This window comes from Ascaphus truei, chromosome 20 (assembly GCF_040206685.1).
Source record: "Ascaphus truei isolate aAscTru1 chromosome 20, aAscTru1.hap1, whole genome shotgun sequence".
Classification (NCBI taxonomy): Eukaryota; Metazoa; Chordata; class Amphibia; order Anura; family Ascaphidae; genus Ascaphus; species Ascaphus truei.
In genome coordinates, this window is record NC_134502.1 from 25674343 (window position 1) to 25685199 (window position 10857).

The following is a 10857-nucleotide window of genomic DNA, read 5'->3' on the forward strand; positions in this document are numbered from 1 at the left end:
ACTGGGAGGACTGAGACAGACGGTGACCCACACAAGGTACTGACGCTGTGACCAGACTCTACCCCACCACTTGTGGGTTTTTTAAATGGCCGCCCAGCTGCAGTTAAGTACAGACTCTGCAAGAAAGGAGAAGAAAATGTGTTTGTGGTGTAAAGAGCCCAGCCACACGGAGCAGTGTCCCTTCAGGCCTTATTCTGATGACGAGGATGATACCGACGTGGCCCTGGGGAAAAGGGCAGCAGCCAGAGGAATATTTTTTTTCAGCGCGCCAAGGAACTGCAGCAGCAAGTAACGCGCTGTGGTCACAAGGAAATTGCAGAAGTTTTTCTTAGTAAGTGCACATTCAGTATTACTGATGAGAAAGAATGTGTCCAGTACTGCTGATGTTTCAGAACCTACCAAAGTAAATGAGAAGAAAAAGTATACAGAGACACCTGTGAGAGCTACAAACTGCAAGCAAAGTCTACCCACCTGTAGGACTATCAGCGGGGGTTCTAGCATACACAGAGAAAGCAGCTGCAATAGCGCCTCCCGACGTCAGGAAGAAAAATACACCTGAAACCACCAAAATGGAGGACAAGATGTGGCGGTCCTGTAATGAACGCAACCCCACGGAAAAGAGAGCTCTTATCTAAGCAGGGTTGGAACGAGAAATATATCTGCGCAAACGCACCATACAGGCTGCCTACAGAGGAATGAAAACGCGTCGGCTAAATAGCCAGAATAAAGCAGCCTGTCTTCTCCAATCCACATGGAGAACGCGACGACAAAGAGAGAATTATGAACATGTGAAGCAGCGTGTAATCTTACTCCAGTCACGTTAGGAAGTGTCTGCAGCAAAGATACTACAGGAAAATGAAGGAAGCTGCTGGTGTGATGCAATCCAGATATAGGTCCTACGTCACAACCAAGCAAGCTGTGCGTTGTTATAAGCACACCCGCAATGCCCTCTCAGTGCACCAATCGGCTTTCCGAAAGAAGTAACCGAATTACGACTGAGAAGCGCGATACCAATACAGCCATGCTACGGTGGCCCCAGGGCCCAAGCCAGAGTCCTCACCATGGACATAGCCGCTAGAAAGATGCAATCTTTGGCTAGATTGAGGCAGAACTGTTTCGGTGATCACACACACCTACAGGTACAACACTAGTTGTCTACAAAAAAAGAAAGGCCACGGGTAACGGTTAGGTGTGAGAACTAACACCAAACTGATGATGTTCTGGAATCCAAGTATCCTGAGCCAAACGCACATGACCTCTCTGCTGATGAGGGGGCCGTCCTTGTTACGGATGGGCCAGTGATGAATGAGAAAGCTGTAGACCGAGGTCCTCTGGTAGTGAAGAAGCTTCACAGCAGTGCTACTGTAGCAGAGATACCTCGCCAGACATCACTTGGGATGTCCCCACACATTGACAAATCGGTCAAAGTAAAAGAGGTCAAGACAAGAAGTCTGCCGACTACCGAACTGAGATGCCACAGGGGTCAGTCGGTATGGCCAAAAACTCTGCCCAGGTTGAACCACCCGTGATCATGGATACTGAACCCAAAGCAGGTGGTCACCCTAAACTCAGGGAAGAAAAGATCACCCGACGCATTGGGAAAACTCGTGACCAAGCGGTCAGAAGAAAGACGGTGCTTGGGAAAGGTCCTCCTCGAGCGACTGAAGAGTGCTGAGCTCAAGCACCTTCTTGAGGAGACACTGTTATCCTGGAGAAAGGGCTCCAATCACAGTGGGACTGAGGGTCCTCTTCCTCCATCCATTCTCATTCGAGCTGCAGGTATATGTCGAGTGAGAGTGAAAGGATGGGCTTCAGCCGTGGCTAGCCCAAGCTACCCAGCAACAGGGGAGGTATGTAACAGGGACTTAACCCTGTCTAAATTAGGCTTCAATAGAAAGCCTGTAGTGGTCTGAGGAATCCAGCCAAGGTCAATTAACCAGTCTCCACCTGGCTAATCAGACAGGTTGAAAAGCCTGCTGCTGGGAACTGACAGGGAAACGCCTGAGCACACAGAAGAACGGTGTGCTGCCAGCAAGACACCATGGACCAGACCTCTATTCCAGAGTGCAGCGAACCTGGGAACCCGCCAGAAGCTGGCCCCTCAACGGACACCAATCCAGACCCCGACCTAGAGACTGACATGAAGGGCCACCTTGCACGGAGGTACCGCTTTTGGACTTTGGGGGTCTTAGGTTGGTAAGAGGCTTATCCTCCCATCCCTGCAGATAGGGACTGAGGATGTGAGTTAGTTCTTACAAAGGGATAGGCTGTTAATTTCTTTGTGAGATTATTAATATTAATATATATATATATATATATATATATATACAGTGGTCGACAAATCACCAAAAAATCTACTCGCCGATCAACAAAATCTACTCGCCACCTAGTACCAAACGTGGGCTGCTTGGGCCAATAGGAGCTCGCCACGATGTTAAATCCACTCGCCCGGGGCGTGCAAATGTATAGGTTTGTCGAACACTGTATATATATGTATGTATATATATATATGTGTGTGTGTGTGTGTATATATGTGTATATATATATATATATATATATCAGTGTTCGACAAACCTATACATTTGCTCGCCCCGGGCGAGTGGATTTAACCACCGGGCGAGTAAATATTGGCCCAAGCAGCACACGTTTGGTACTAGGTGGCGAGTAGATTTTTTTGTGTGGCAAGTAGATTTTTTGGTGATTTGTCAACCACTGTGTGTATATATATATATATATATATATATATATATATATATATATATATATATATATATATATATATATATATATATATATATATATATATATATATATATATATATATATATTAAAAAAATCTCAAACTGTATTACTTAAAGTCACGGGCTGAATAAATGCCACTGTTTAATTTCCCCAAAAACTGTCCCCCTGGTCGTACCTCGGAACATAACTCACACACCTGTAACATGTTATTGCAGTAACCCGGCTCCTGAGTGCCTTATTGCCCCTGTAATATGTTATTGCAGTAACCCGCCTCCTGAGTGCCTTATTACCCCTGTAACATGTTATCGCAGTAACCCGCCTCCTGAGTGCCTTATTGCCCCTGTAACATGTTATTGCAGTAACCCGGCTCCTGAGTGCCTTATTGCCCCTGTAATATGTTATTGCAGTAACCCGCCTCCTGAGTGCCTTATTACCCCTGTAACATGTTATCGCATTAACCCACCTCCTGAGTGCCTTATTGCCCTGTAACATGTTATCGCAGTAACCCGCCTCCTGAGTGCCTTATTGTCCCTGTAACATGTTATTACAGTAACCCTGCTCCCGAGTGCCTTATTGCCCCTGAAACATGTTATTGCAGTAACCCGCCTCCTGAGTGCCTTATTGCCCCTGTAACATGTTATCACAGTAACCCTGCTCCTGAGTGCCTTATTGTCCCTGTAACATGTTATTGCAGTAACCCGCCTCCTCAGTGCCTTATTACCCCTGTAACATGTTATCGCATTAACCCACCTCCTGAGTGCCTTATTGCCCTGTAACATGTTATCGCAGTAACCCGCCTCCTGAGTGCCTTATTGTCCCTGTAACATGTTATTACAGTAACCCGCCTCCTGAGTGCCTTATTGTCCCTGTAACATGTTATCGCAGTAACCCGCCTCCTGAGTGCCTTATTGCCCCTGAAACATGTTATTGCAGTAACCCGCCTCCTGAGTGCCTTATTGCCCCTGTAACATGTTATCACAGTAACCCTGCTCCTGAGTGCCTTATTGTCCCTGTAACATGTTATCGCAGTAACCCGCCTCCTGAGTGCCTTATTGCCCCTGAAACATGTTATTGCAGTAACCCGCCTCCTGAGTGCCTTATTGCCCCTGTAACATGTTATCACAGTAACCCTGCTTCTGAGTGCCTTATTACCCCTGTAACATGTTATCGCATTAACCCACCTCCTGAGTGCCTTATTGCCCTGTAACATGTTATCGCAGTAACCCGCCTCCTGAGTGCCTTATTGTCCCTGTAACATGTTATCACAGTAACCCGCCTCCTGAGTGCCTTATTGCCCCTGAAACATGTTATTGCAGTAACCCGCCTCCTGAGTGCCTTATTGCCCCTGTAACATGTTATCACAGTAACCCTGCTCCTGAGTGCCTTATTGCCCCTGTAACATGTTATTGCAGTAACCCGCCTCCTGAGTGCCTTATTACCCCTGTAACATGTTATTGCAGTAACCCGCCTCCTGAGTGCCTTATTGTCCCTGTAACATGTTATCGCAGTAACCCGCCTCCTGAGTGCCTTATTGCCCCTGAAACATGTTATTGCAGTAACCCGCCTCCTGAGTGCCTTATTGCCCCTGTAACATGTTATCACAGTAACCCTGCTCCTGAGTGCCTTATTGTCCCTGTAACATGTTATCGCAGTAACCCGCCTCCTGAGTGCCTTATTGCCCCTGAAACATGTTATTGCAGTAACCCGCCTCCTGAGTGCCTTATTGCCCCTGTAACATGTTATCACAGTAACCCTGCTCCTGAGTGCCTTATTACCCCTGTAACATGTTATCGCATTAACCCACCTCCTGAGTGCCTTATTGCCCTGTAACATGTTATCGCAGTAACCCGCCTCCTGAGTGCCTTATTGCCCCTGTAACATGTTATCGCAGTAACCCGCCTCCTGAGTGCCTTATTGTCCCTGTAACATGTTATTGCAGTAACCCGCCTCCTGAGTGCCTTATTGCCCCTGTAACATGTTATTGCAGTAACCCGCCTCCTGAGTGCCTTATTGCCCCTGTAACGTGTTATTGCAGTAACCCGCCTCCTGAGTGCCTTATTGTCTCTGTAACATGTTATTGCAGTAACCCGCCTCCTGAGTGCCTTATTGCCCCTGTAACATGTTATTGCAGTAACCCGCCTCCTGAGTGCCTTATTGCCCCTGTAACATGTTATCACAGTAACCCTGCTCCTGAGTGCCTTATTGCCCCTGTAACATGTTATCACAGTAACCCTGCTCCTGAGTGCCTTATTGTCCCTGTAACATGTTATCGCAGTAACCCGCCTCCTGAGTGCCTTATTGCCCCTGTAACATGTTATTGCAATAACCCGCCTCCTGAGTGCCTTATTGCCCCTGTAACATGTTATCACAGTAACCCGCCTCCTGAGTGCCTTATTGCCCCTGTAACATGTTATCACAGTAACCCTGCTCCTGAGTGCCTTATTGCCCCTGTAACATGTTATTGCAGTAACCCGCCTCCTGAGTGCCTTATTGCCCCTGTAACATGTTATCACAGTAACCCTCCTCCTGAGTGCCTTATTGCCCCTGTAACATGTTATTGCAGTAACCCGCCTCCTGAGTGCCTTATTGCCCCTGTAACATGTTATCACAGTAACCCGCCTCCTGAGTGCCTTATTGTGCCTGTAACATGTTATCGCAGTAACCCGCCTCCTGAGTGCCTTATTGCCCCTGTAACATGTTATCACAGTAACCCTGCTCCTGAGTGCCTTATTGCCCCTGTAACATGTTATCACAGTAACCCGCCTCCTGAGTGCCTTATTGGGCTGTAGTTGCAGGTTGCTGCAGGAAGTAATGAGCCTGTTCGCTGTGTGTGAAGTGCCCCCGGGGTCTGACTTATCCTTTCCTGACACAGGACAGACGCGGCCACGTCTGCGACTGCGAGGGAGATGTGCAGTTTCCTGCTATTCTCCTCCCCGTATACTCTGGGATGGGCGGTGTCCATGGAAACGGGGCGTATTGTTGACAAAGAGACCGTTTTGGTTGCAGTGTGTGTGAGGGGGAGGCTGGCACTGCCGCTGCCCGCGCTGTACCTGCGCTGTGTATACATGGCATGGTGTAGTAGTGTGTGTGTGAGGGGGAGGCTGGCACTGCCGCTGCCCGCGCTGTACCTGCGCTGTGTATACATGGCATGGTGTAGTAGTGTGTGAGGGGGAGGCTGGCACTGCTGCTGCCCGCGCTGTACCTGTGCTGTGTATACATGGCATGGTGTAGTAGTGTGTGTGTGAGGGGGAGGCTGGCACTGCTGCTGCCCGCGCTGTACCTGTGCTGTGTATACATGACATGGTGTAGTAGTGTGTGTGAGGGGGAGGCTGGCACTGCCGCTGCCCACGCTGTACCTGTGCTGTGTATACATGGCATGGTGTAGTAGTGTGTGTGAGGGGGAGGCTGGCACTGCCACTGCCCGCGCTGTACCTGTGCTGTGTATACATGGCATGGTGTAGTAGTGTGTGTGAGGGGAGGCTGGCACTGCCGCTGCCCGCGCTGTACCTGTGCTGTGTATACATGGCATGGTGTAGTAGTGTGTGAGGGGGAGGCTGGCACTGCCGCTGCCCGCGCTGTACCTGCGCTGTGTATACATGGCATGGTGTAGTAGTGTGTGAGGGGGAGGCTGGCACTGCTGCTGCCCGCGCTGTACCTGTGCTGTGTATACATGGCATGGTGTAGTAGTGTGTGTGTGAGGGGGAGGCTGGCACTGCTGCTGCCCGCGCTGTACCTGTGCTGTGTATACATGACATGGTGTAGTAGTGTGTGTGAGGGGAATCTTTTTTATTTTAAATACAAAATACAAATATTTACAAAAACACACAATACTTACAGAATAGCATCCAGAAAATGACATAAACAATACATTTATCTTAGCGAGATTCCCTTTTCAAAGATATCTAAACGCCTCTCTCCAACCTCTCAGATTCCCCCTGCTATATACACTTTATATCTGATAGATAAACAATATACACTTTACTGATAGATAAATAACACAAAGTAATCAAGCAAGTTTCCTGCAAAAAGAAAATCTAATTCTTAATGTCCTTTAGACTAGAAAAGACTTGAGTCTGTATCTTTTCCCCTTAATACTATTCACATTAATAGTTGCCACTTTCAGCGGAGAGGGGCACTTTGCATATTTAGTGAATCACCACCACCCTTTTTTTTTCTTTTTTGCACCATTTTTCTTTTTGACCATTTTCTTTTTCCCGGGGCTACTCTCTAGTGGCATATTTCTCTTATTTGATGGTCCGGCCATCTCAATGTCCTGAATAGATCCAGACCGCTGCGAGGTCTGACTGTCCGACATATCCGGGTCTGCGTCATCCATCTTTTCACCCCAACTCTTTTCCTCCAATACCTCATATGTATTGTGCAGTGAGATCTCTTCTTGGACAGTTTCTGTAGTTTTCTTTCCAGCTGAGCTGGTTAGGGCAGTCTTGTTTTTACTTGTTATTGTTTCCCATTCATTATCGCCATCTTTGCGAGGTTCGCCGCCATCTTTGCAGGGTTCGCCGCCATCTTTGCAGGGTTCGCCGCCATCTTTGCAGGGTTCGCCGCCATCTTTGCTCAGATCGCTCCTGTGTTCTCCGTCTGACCCCCTTTGGGCTGGAAGTGTATATGTCAGACCCAGAGACTTTAAAACCTCTTCTACAGGTGTAAGTTGAAGACTTTCTGATGACTCTGTGGTATTCTCTTTATCACTAGGAGATGCTGTATTCTGTACACTAGACATTTCATTCTGCCCATAATGGTTGTGTTCGGCTTCTGGGCAATCTTTAAAGGAATGACCACATTTATAGCACAGGTTGCAGACTATGTCCTTGTCACACTCAGAGCTGTGATGACCAATAGAACCACATAAAGTGCACCTGATTTTGTCACACGCTGAGCTTAAGTGCCTGGGGGAATCACATTTAAAACATTTTTTAGGCTGTCCCCAATAAAAACATCGCCCGCGATCTCTTCCAATATATATGGCGTTTGGGAGGTGACATGCCACATTGTGTGTGTATCGAAGTTTAACTTTAAACTTGTAGCCCCCATTCCAGAAACCTTCAGCATCCATACTTTTCACTGGACCAGACTGAATATCGCACTGTCTTTGTAGCCAAAAACATATATCTTCAACCGCTACAGTCTCAATATCAAAGATAATATTCACTTCCACGGTCACAGGGCGAGAAACCTGGATAACTTTAAAGAATTCCCATTCTGGATTATCCTTCACTTCTCTGTAACGAAACCAGAATTTTTCTAGCCCTTCTGGTGTCTTAAAGCTCACTTCGTAGTTTCTGCTACTAGGAGCATGTAACAAAGCATAAACCTCACTGGGTTGGAAGCCAAGAGAAACTTTGATCAAGTCTTTTCCTACAACAAATCTGTCCGGTATAGGAACCATATCCCCCCAATAATGCAGTCTGACAACGTTCCTGCGCTTTCTGGCATCATCAAATGACAAATAAGATGTACCTGGGCGTCTTGTACTCCATGCTGACTGCTGGGGGGGAGCTGGCTCGGCCGCTCCTGTTGGTTTTGCTGCCGTTCCTGCTTCAGCTAAGGACTTTGCTTTTGCCGCTCCTGTTTCTGCTAAGGGCTTTGATGCTGCTGCAGGCTGTATGGATTTCTCTCCCACTTTAGGAATCTCCATTTCTTGCGCCTCAAAAGCCTCTACTGCTTCAGCGTTCTCCACTGCTTCAGCCATTTCTATTTCAGACTCTTCTTCCTGTGCCTGAGCTGTTTGCTGCTCTGTCTCAGGTGTATTGCCAGCATCATTCAGGCTCTCAACCTGGGCTGTTTGCTGCATGTCTGCTTTGGGTGTGGCTGCTAATTCCTGCACCTGGCTGTAACCCTCAGCTGCTTGTAGTCTCTCTGTATCAGGTGCAGTTGTATGCAGTTTCTCTGTCTCCGGTGCAGCTGTATGCAGGGTCACTGCGTCAGGTACAGTTGTTTGCGGGGTCACTGCGTCAGGTACAGTTGTTTGCGGGGTCACTGCGTCAGGTGCAGCTGCTTGCGGGGTCTCTGTCTCAGGTGTAGCTGCAGTTGTCTGTGCATTAGTGAGTATGTCCTTGCCAATTTGTGGGATAACAATTTCTGTGACCCCAAGTCTCCTTTTCTCATGCTCTGCTTGCCTTTTACTCTTGGCTTCATTAGACCTTGAGCTGGTTTTAGCCGCAGTTCTCTTACCCGTCTGGTTCTGAGCCGGACTTTCAGTATTCTCCATTTCAGATTCTTTCTGCCCAACATTTTCATTCATCTCTTTTTCCATATTTTCTGACTCTTTCTTTTGCAAACATTTCTGCACTTTAGCTTCCAGGGAAACTTTCTTATCCGCATTCAGATTAGCTTGAGACCTGGTTCCAACTCCTCTCCCTCCTCCAGGGTCTGCCGCCATCTTGGCTCACAGCTCCTCCCCTTCCTGTGTGTGAGGGGGAGGCTGGCACTGCCGCTGCCCACGCTGTACCTGTGCTGTGTATACATGGCATGGTGTAGTAGTGTGTGTGAGGGGGAGGCTGGCACTGCCACTGCCCGCGCTGTACCTGTGCTGTGTATACATGGCATGGTGTAGTAGTGTGTGTGAGGGGAGGCTGGCACTGCCGCTGCCCGCGCTGTACCTGTGCTGTGTATACATGGCATGGTGTAGTAGTGTGTGAGGGGGAGGCTGGCACTGCCGCTGCCCACGCTGTACCTGTGCTGTGTATACATGGCACGGTGTAGTAGTGTGTGTGAGGGGGAGGCTGGCACTGCCGCTGCCCGCGCTGTACCTGTGCTGTGTATACATGACATGGTGTAGTAGTGTGTGTGAGGGAGAGGCTGGCACTGCCGCTGCCCGCGCTGTACCTGTGCTGTGTATACATGGCATGGTGTAGAAGTGTGTGTGTGGGGGAGGCTGGCACTGCCGCTGCCCGCGCTGTACCTGTGCTGTGTATACATGGCATGGTGTAGTAGTGTGTGTGTGAGGGGAATCTTTTTTATTTTAAATACAAAATACAAATATTTACAAATACACGCAATACTCACAGAATAGCATCCAGAAAATGACATAAACAATACATTTAACTTACAGAGATTCCCTTTTCAAAGATATCTAAACGCCTCTCTCCAACCTCTCAGATTCCCCCTGCTATATACACTTTACCGATAGATAAATAACACAAAGTAATCAGGCAAGTTTCCTGCAAAAAGAAAATCTAATTCGTAATGTCCTTTAGACTAGAAAAGGCTTGAGTCTGTATCTTTTCCCCTTAAAACTATTCACATTAATTAGTTGCCACTTTCAGCGGAGAGGGGCACTTTGGCACATTTAGTGAATCACCACCACCCTTTTTTTTTCTTTTTAGCACCATTTTTCTTTTTGACCATTTTCTTTCTCCCGGGGGGGCTCTCTGATGGCAGATTTCTCTTATTCAATGGTACGGCCATCTCAGTGTCCTGAATAGATCCAGACTGCTGCGAGGTCTGACTGTCCGACATATCGGGGTCTGCGTCATCCATCTTTTCACCCCAACTCTTTTCCTCCAATACCTCATATGCATTGTGCAGTGAGATCTCTTCTTGGACAGTTTCTGTAGTTTTCTTTCTAGCTGAGCTGGTTTGGGCAGTCCTGTTTTTACTTGTTATTGTTTCCCATTCATTATTACCATCCTTGCGGGGTTCGCCACCATCTTTGCAGGGTTCGTCGCCATCTTTGCAGGGTTCGCTGCCATCTTTGCAGGGTTCGCTGCCATCTTTGCAGGGTTCGCCGCCATCCTTGCAGGGTTCGCCGCCATCTTTGCAGGGTTCGCCGCCATCCTTGCAGGGTTCGCCGCCATCCTTGCAGGGTACGCCGCCATCTTTGCAGGGTTCGCCGCCATCTTTGCGGGACTCGCCACCATCTTTGCTCAGATCGCTCCTGTGTTCTCTGTCTGACCCCCTTTGGGCTGGAAGTGTATATGTCAGACCCAGAGATTTTAAAACCTCTTCTACAGGTGCAAGTTGAAGACTTTCTGATGACTCTGTGTCATTCTGCCCATAATGGTTGTGCTCGGCTTCTGGGCAATCTTTAAAGGAATGACCACATTTATAGCACAGGTTGCAGACTATGTCCTTGTCACACTCAGAGCTGTGATG

The 10857-nt window shown here is 48.1% G+C and overlaps 1 protein-coding gene across 1 annotated transcript in view; it reads right to left on the bottom strand.

Moving 5' to 3' along the window:
• LYL1 (LYL1 basic helix-loop-helix family member) overlaps window positions 1–8505 on the bottom strand; it is a 35782-nt gene extending 27277 nt beyond the window's left edge. The window contains exon 1 of the mRNA XM_075577511.1: window positions 8221–8505. The gene's annotated coding sequence lies outside the window, so the exon portion shown is untranslated. The remainder of the gene's footprint in view (window positions 1–8220) is intronic.
• Window positions 8506–10857: the final 2352 nt, after the last annotated feature.